Below are 8,680 nucleotides of genomic sequence, written 5' to 3' on the forward strand. Positions count from 1 at the left end.
AAGATTTAGAGTAGATTTTTGGCTGTGCAGACCTGAGGGGCTGAAGGGCCTCTTCTATACTGTGAGAGATATTGTGTTTTAGGTTATCTTTACTAACTTACTCACCAGCTTGCTATATTCATTAATACCGGGTTCCCATTCACTCATTCATAACCCTTTATTAACTTGTTGTTTACTATAACACTGTTTCATTCATGATTTGGTCTATCACCTGATGACGGAGCATCGCTCCGAAAGCTAGTGTGCTTCCAATTAAACCTGTTGGACTATAACCTGGTGGTGTGTGATTTTTAACTGTTTCATTCATTCATTTACAAAACTGTATTTTGTAGTATATTTTACCACTACAATGTGGGACTAAAATTAAAACATCCCTTTCATTCTAAACTCCTATTAGGCCTATTTCTACATTAAAAGCTACCTCTGAATAGGTATCAATGTCACAAACAATACCATCCCCATCAAGTCTCCATGATACATTATAATATTAATCAGTCCTTACCAACCGACTCGTGGACCTGAATAGATTATAGAACGCCAAACATTTTTCCCAATTAGTTTGTACCTGTTAAATGTCTTTTAATTGGATCCTTTTAAGAAACTAACTCAAAAGAGTGCTTAAGTGAATAAATGAATGAAACTCACATCGGCAAATAGTAAACAAATCTCATAACCCAGCTGCGGTAATCAGTTAAATATTTTTTATTTTATTTATTAAGTACAGGTACAATTTCTAACTTATTTAGAGCATACAGACCTCGTTTTTTTTAACTAACATTTACTAACTTAAAAGACAAAAGGACTGACACCTCTTAATTATGCAAGCAGACCAGACAGATACTCTTAATCCCACCAGCACTTAACACACGGTTTAACCCCCTCCTGTCTCCCAGGATAGAAGCCCCTCAAACCTTTGTGTACTACAGGTAAAAAAATGTAACACCATATGAATGAAATTTTTAATATCTGTAAGAACTGTGCCTAAAGGTGCTCTTGTAAGAACAGTATTTTAGAATTCTATTACTGCCTCGAACTTGTGCTACTTGCTGTTGCTAAATAGAGGAGTCTATTTTTGCCACTCACTAATTTCGATCATTATTTGAACATGACCCCACAACTGTGTGATTCTACAATTCTATAACTATTTCCTTTTGTCAATATTGAAGTTTCCAACATTAAGTTTGCTCCAATTTTCTCATTTAAACCTCTCTTTAAAGATGTAGAATTAGTCATGGGTGGATTCAAGATGGTGGCGATCTGAATAGATCAGCCTTGCTGAGCTCTGCATCACAATCCAAGGTAGTAATATTTTTTCACCTCCCCCAGCTTAGTTTTTTTTTGGAAAGAAATTATTGTTTAACAGTAAAACAACCATTTGAATCCTTTTTCTAGCATGCGAGAATGAATAAGGGGAAGCAAACAGCCAAGTGTCAACGTTTGGGACATTCGAAAACAGCAGGCAGGCCAAGACTGCAACTGGGGAAACAGCTGCAGCTCCCTTTGCAGCTGTGAAAGAAATGCCTGCACAGCAGAACACCGTGGAGGAACTCGGAGCAATTCGACAGATGATCTAGGAGATGAGGGAAGATACCCATAATCAACTGGAGCTTATCTCAACCAGGCTGCAAAAGCATGAGAAGGAGTTGGAAGGGCTTGGGAAACGAGTTGAAGAGGTTGAACGGTGGACTGCACATTGAGAGACCGAGGTCGCGTCCTTAGCGGGCGGATCAACACCCTTGAGAAACAGGTTCGGGCCCTGACTGAGCAAATCAATGACCTGGAAAGTAGAGGTAGGAGGAAAAATATCCGGGTTGTTGGCCTGCTGGAGAGAATAGAAGGTGGGCAGCCAGCAAGTTTTTTTGAAGACTGGTTGCCACAATGTTCTGGCTGGGATGCAGAGACAGACTGGGTGAAAATTGACATAGCTCACCACATCCCCTGCCCAACTCTGAAATGATTTCAATGCTACAGGTACAAGTAGAATCATGGAAACTTCTAGAAGGTTGGGGAGAGATCCGCAGGCCCTGACTTATCAGGGAACTAAGGTAATGTTTTTCCAGAATTCTTCTGCACAGTGATCCATAAAAGGAAATCATTTGAGGTTAAGAGAAGGTTAAAGGACCCTGGTATTCAATATTCGATGTCTAGCAGTGCTACGTATTACTTACGAGGAAACTGTGCAGTCGTTACATTCCTTGGAGCAAGCCAAAAACCTCTTGGATACTTTAAAATAATGTAGATGTATTTATGGACATGGACAATAGTGTCTGGGTTTTTTTTTGACTTGCTTTAATTTCTTATACTTTCACTCTTTCCCAAAGAAGCTGTTATTGGTGGGGTTTTTTTCTCTCCAAGCTGGAGTGTGGTGATATATTGTGGGGTGTGGGCAGAGTGCTCACTGTTTTTGTTATACCTTTGTGTTTACAACATCCTTTGTTTGGTTTCTTCCATTGGTTGGGTTTGGGGTGCGGCTTGAGCTGGAGGGGAGGATGGAGATGTGGGTGGGAAATGTAAGCATCCTCTGTGGGCAGGGGGTAGAGTTCCCCATTAAGTTCCTTTTGTGTTTTGTAGTTAGATTTTATTTTGTTTTTTTTGTAAATAGGCTCTGCATCTCCTTTTGAGTGTGCTCAGCATGTTGTAAGATGAATTCTTCCTCTCAGCAGGTCAAAGGTGATTGTAAAGGATCATGGTTAGCAGCGTTCTTAAATGGGATTCATTCGCCAGTTAAAAGAAAAAAGGGTGTTGTCAAGCCTTAGAAAGGAGAGGGTGGATGTTGCCCTGTTACAGGAAATTCATCTTAATGACAAGGAACACTTGAAGTTACAGCAGGGTGGGTTTGATCAGGCGTTTTTCTCGTCAGATAGTACTGGGAGCACAAGAGTGGCAATACTCATCCGGAAGCAACTCCCATTTAACTTCATAGATTGTGTTAAAGATGAGTATGGTCAGTTTGATATTCTTAAGGCCCTTATATCTGGTGAGGAATATGGTATTTTGAATGTCTACTGCCCTCTGCCCCACCCTCTTAAATTTCTGACTGATAGCCTTGGTGTCATGGCATATTATTAAAGGGTGGGGTCTTTAATTGCCTTATGGATCCTGTGCTGGATAGAATGCCCAAAGGCCCCCCAAAGCTTTCTTCACAATCTGGGTGACCTATGTGTGGAACTGGGGTTGGCAGGCATTTGGAGATGTTTACACCCTAAGGGCAGAGATTTTACATTCTTTTCCAATCCTCATTAATGCCACACAAAGATTGTTTTTTTTCCCCCTAACTCCCGTGGCTTTTTTAGATTTGGTGGCATCCTGTTTGATTGGGATTATTGTCATCTCTGTTCATGCAGCGGTGTATTTAATGGTTAAGATTAAGGGTGATGCAATGAGAATACTTCTCTAGGGAGTTTGAACCGTTTTGGCCACCAACACGGGTACAGCTAGTAAATTGTCGGTTCTTTGGGAGACTGCTAAGGCCTATGCTAGAGGGACAGAAGGGAGAGCAGCAGCATCTGCTCGAGGCATGATTGAAGGTCGCTGAGACGGCATATTACAGTAGGCTGTCAGTACTAAGCTGCAGCGGATCCACCTTCAACTCTGTGCTAACGTATACAGCAAGGAAGAAACTTTCCTTTGCAAAGCAGAGGCTGTTTGAGCATGGTGATAGGCCAGGGAAATACTTGGCATATTTGATGAGGAAGAAGAATGCCTCCCAGTCTATTGCTTCTATTGGGGCAGGGAATGGGACTCTTAAGTACGATGCTAAAAAAATTAATGAGGCATATAGGAGGTTTTACTCTGAACTTTACCAGTCTGAATGCTGTGAGGACAGATGGGATAAGATGGAGTCTTTTTTTAGGAATATAGATCTTTCTGGTGTGTCTGCTGAACAGGCATCTCTCCCTAGTGCTCTGTTAATAGCCCAAGAGATACAAGAGGCTGTGAGGCAACTTCAAAGTGGAAAGGCACCAAGCCCTGATGGTTTTAACAGTGAATTTTATAAAGAATTTGTAAACATACTGTGAGGACCAATGCTAGACATGTATAACCATTCATATAGTCAGGATTGCCTCCAGTCACCCTAGAGAGAGGCTAATATCTCTCTTATCCTTAAGAAAGGGAAGACCCTGGAAGACTGTACTCCTAACAGACCATTCTCACTTTTAAACCCTGATTTTAAAATTTTATCGAAGACTCTGGCATTGAGGTTGGAAAGGGTGTTGCCCTCTATTGTTAAGGACGATCAGACGGGTGTATAAAGAGTCGCAGATTTTCTAATAATGTTAGGAGACTGCGTAACCTGATTCAGGTGTGCCAGCAACAGTCGGTTCAAGGGTTAGTGGTTTCCTTGGATGCGGAGAAGGCATTTGACCGGGTGGAATGGCCGTAACTTTTTTATACCCTGGAGCAGTTTGGCTTGTGTGAAGTGTTTACTAGATGGGTATGCGCCCTTTACAGTGATCATTTGGCGGCGGTTCTCACCAATAGTATAAGGTCTGATAATTTTAACACTGGTAGGGGCAGTTAGCAAGGCTGTCCCCTCTCACCTTTGCTCTTCATGTTGGTGATTGAACCGCTGGCAGACGCCATTTGTAGAGACCCTAATATAGCTGCCTGAAAGGTGGGGTCGAAGGTGCATAAGATCACATTATATACGGATGATATTCTCATTTTTCTTTTCAACCCGGCAGTAGTGGTGCCCCAGTTGATAAAATGTACTAACTCATTTGGCTTTTTCTCAAGTTACAAGATCAATTTTTCAAAATCATAGGTTATGCCTATGGGGGGGGGGATCTTAGGGAAATACTGGACATTGAAGGTGGTTCCCCTTTAAATGGGCACAGGGAGGCTTTCTTTATTTGGGCCTCTCTGTTAATAATTAATCAAAATTAGGGGTAAAGGCTAATTTTGTTCATTTGTTTGACAAGATTAAACAAGACCTTCAAGGATGGGGACTCTTTCCAATACCATGGCTAGGTCGAGTTGCTCTTATTGAAATGAATGTTCTACCTCGCTTATTATAACCTCTTATCAAGCTTACAAACTTGTAGATGCTCCAGGGGTTGGGAGGAGTGGATCTCCTGGATGTCAAAAGGTATCAATTGAGCTCCCTTTTATCTTTTGTGAGTGATTGGGCCTGTGATGACTCAGTGTTGATACAGTTGGACATTGAGTCCTCCCAGGCAAAGTGTCCTTCTATTAACCTGTTGTTTCTGGACAAAATGAGGATAGTTGCGGAACATTGCCGCGGTCCAATAGTTATTAACACTGTCAAAGCATGGAGGGCAATAAGACAGATGGAGGGTAATATGTCTAAAACATCTTTCCATACTCCCATAGTTGGTATGCCAGGTTCCCGGCCATGAACAATGGATCCCGGGTTTAAGTGCTAGGCGGATAGGGGAGTCTTTTGTTTGGGTGACTTGTTGTAAGATGAAACGTTAATGTAATTTGATCAAATAACTCATTAAGGTTAGATTATTGAGCAGGGACCTCTTCTGTTTTTTTTCAGATAAGAGATTTTATCCAAAGAGACACTATGCTCCGACTGTATGTTATAAATCTGATATGGAAAAGAGGATGCTTCAAGCAAAGAGCACTCTTTAGTAAGTACTCTCCATCATTTGCCGGGGGGAGGTTTCTCGGGTGACATCGAGCAATTACGGGAGGTTTAGAGGTGAGTTAGGGGTGGAGATCACTCCAGAAACTTGGGAGGACATTTGTGACAATGCGAGGAGGATTTCGATATGTAATAGGACCTGTGCTGTCCAATTCAAGATTCAGCATTGGGCAGATCTGGCCCCGGATCATCTTGCAAAATTTAAGCAGCGTGCGTCTTCAATGTGCCCCAAATGTAAAATAAATACAGGTACGCTCACTCATTGTTTGTGGTCCTGCCACAGGCTCTGTACATACTGGAGCACTGTGGCAAGAGTAATAGAGGGACCAAAGTCAAGGTGGACCCAGTTCCTCTTCTCCTGGGTTTTCTGAATTTATCTCCCTTAGGTGTGCATGGGAGAAAGCTTTTTAGCATCCTCATATTTTATGCGAGGAAGAACATTCTGATGTGCTGGATGTCTGAGAACTCCTTGGGTCTGTTGGGGTGGGGCACAAGTTAATTATGGAATACATTCCTTTGGACTTTCTTACAAATATGGTGCACCAGAAAACGGACAATTTTTATAAGACATGGCAACCCTTTTTGAATTATTTGAAAGCAGATTTGTCTGCCACGTTAATTAGTGCTTTTGTCTAGTCATGGGTGGTTTGGTTTAATAAGAGGAAGAATGTAGAGCAAATGTAGGTTTAATAATTGATGCTCTCGAAGGTTGAGAGCTGAGGTCTTGTTACGCTGAGCGGCATTATTTATTTATTTGTTTATTGATGTGTAATGAGTGTAGTTGTGAGTTATTTTGTAGGGTAGTATAGTAGTTGCTTTATTGTTTATTGTTGTTATAATGTTATATTTTCATATTTTGGTAATTTTATAAAGAAAAAGTTTTTCAATAAAAATATTTTAAAAATAATTGTCATAAGTTCTGTATGACATTTCATATATTGGAGACCAGTATTATAATTTTCACAGATTAAAAAGGATAGCTTTCATTTAGAATATAATTCACATCATCTTATCGTGTAAAAGGTTGTGAATTCTAAAGTTTGCCTGGAAATTGCCAGAATGACCTCTCATATTCAATTTCCTGACACTCCTGCGTAAAGTATGATGATAATTCATCAATTCAATTGATAATATTTGCTTTTTAGAGCATTCAAGATTATACCATACTTGTCACCTGGCAACATAATATTTGCTTTTTAGAATATTCAAGATTATATCATACTTGTCACCTGGCAACATTTCAGTGTATTAAGTGCACATTCAATCCTAGGGATTTTCAAAAATTGAAATTATACCTATGTTAATAAGAATTTTGAAAGTAGTAATTCCATCTTCAATATTAGTGAATGCATGTTAGTTCTTTTAGAAAAAAAGTCACTGCAATCTAAGATATGTAGCAGATCTCTCCCCTGCAAATACTCACCAATCTCTTTGCTTTCCCATTGTTATTAGAACAATTCCTCCAAGACCAATGATGATTAGTGCTGTGGATATTAACATTGCACTATATTTTGTACACTTGGAGATTTTTTTTCAAACTCTGATTGTTTCAGTTGCTCAGGACCAAAATAACAGCTATTGTTGCAGTGTCTTTGATCAGGTGGTGCACAGTCAGAATACAGTGCACAACATATTCATCAGAAGATCAATTGTGTTGAAAGCAAAAACTAGTGGTCTGAGAAGGGCTAACATACTCCAAACAATAAAGAAAGCAGGAACTGAGTCCAGTGACCTCGTCAATAAAAATATTCTTCTCCAGCTAATGACAAGGTAACCTCTAACCAGCATAACACAGATCATCCAATGTAGAGAGGATTATCCACTCTAAACATACAATTATTCAGAACTCTTTGGGGAATTAGATCAAAATTTCGCATGAAAAGCCAAGGGGCAGCTGTTAGATGAAAAGTGCTGCTGCCATCACTTGTGACGTGGCACCCAATTACACCTCAATCTTTAATTTAGTGGCTGACAGGTGGCAGGAGCGATCACTTTGGAGATGGAGAAAAGTATTGATGCAGCAGATGGTACTGGCATAAGTGTTAAGGGCATTTATAAAGGGCTGTCACGACTCCCAGAATGTAGATGGACCCTGAAGGCCTGACTACTCCGACTCTCAGCCAGCACTGAAGGCTCAGTCTGCCCTAAAGATCCAGTCAGCACTGAGTTATGAAAATATTCCTTCCTTTAGAGGTTAACCAATGGATAAACTGTTGGAGAGGGAGAGCCAAACCACTCAATGGGAATGGGATCAGGATAAGCATCTGGAAGGAATGGATGCAGATTTATCAAGTAGTGCAAATCTGTCAGTGGTGATATTTGCCATTGATGGTTGGTTGCCAATCAGTTAGGCAACTATCATTCCTCTTTTTGTGTGTAGGAAAAGATAGCCTACTCAGGAAGGAAAATGTCAACAGGCGGGCTAAACATGGACAGCAACTCTCCCCTTGGATTTTTTTTTTCTCATTAGAACATAGCTATTCTTTGTGTTCTGAAATTTACTTTTCACTACATTTCTATTGATTTATCCCATAACGTAATTTAGCCAGTTCATTTTAACAAGCTCAGCTTTTATACCCTCATAACTGATTTTATTAAACTTGAAATATGTCTTTCTTACAAAATGTAAAATTCAATCATGTTATGGTTGACGTTATCTCGGAGTACCTTCACAATGAGGTTGTCTATTAATCCTATCTCGTTGCAGAATACCAGGTCTAGATAGAACAGCAAGCAGAGTTCAGGTATAAATCGGGAATTTTTAAATTGGGAGATATAACTATTGGAGTTTTGCAAGGATTATGTTTTGCTACTTATACTCTGTATTAGAGAAATGGATGGAGAAGGAGAAAGTGAGGACTGCAGATGCTGGAGATCAGAGCTGAAAATGTGTTGCTGGAAAAGCGCAGCAGGTCAGGCAGCATCCGAGGAGCAGGAGAATTGACGTTTCGGGCATGACCCCTTCTTCAGGAATGAGGAAGGTGTGCCAAGCAGGCTAAGATAAAAGGTAGGGAGGAGGGACTTGGGGGAGTGGCATTGGAAATGTGATAGGTGGAAGGAGGTAAA

This window comes from Chiloscyllium plagiosum, chromosome 4 (genome assembly GCF_004010195.1).
Source record: "Chiloscyllium plagiosum isolate BGI_BamShark_2017 chromosome 4, ASM401019v2, whole genome shotgun sequence".
Classification (NCBI taxonomy): domain Eukaryota; kingdom Metazoa; phylum Chordata; class Chondrichthyes; order Orectolobiformes; family Hemiscylliidae; genus Chiloscyllium; species Chiloscyllium plagiosum.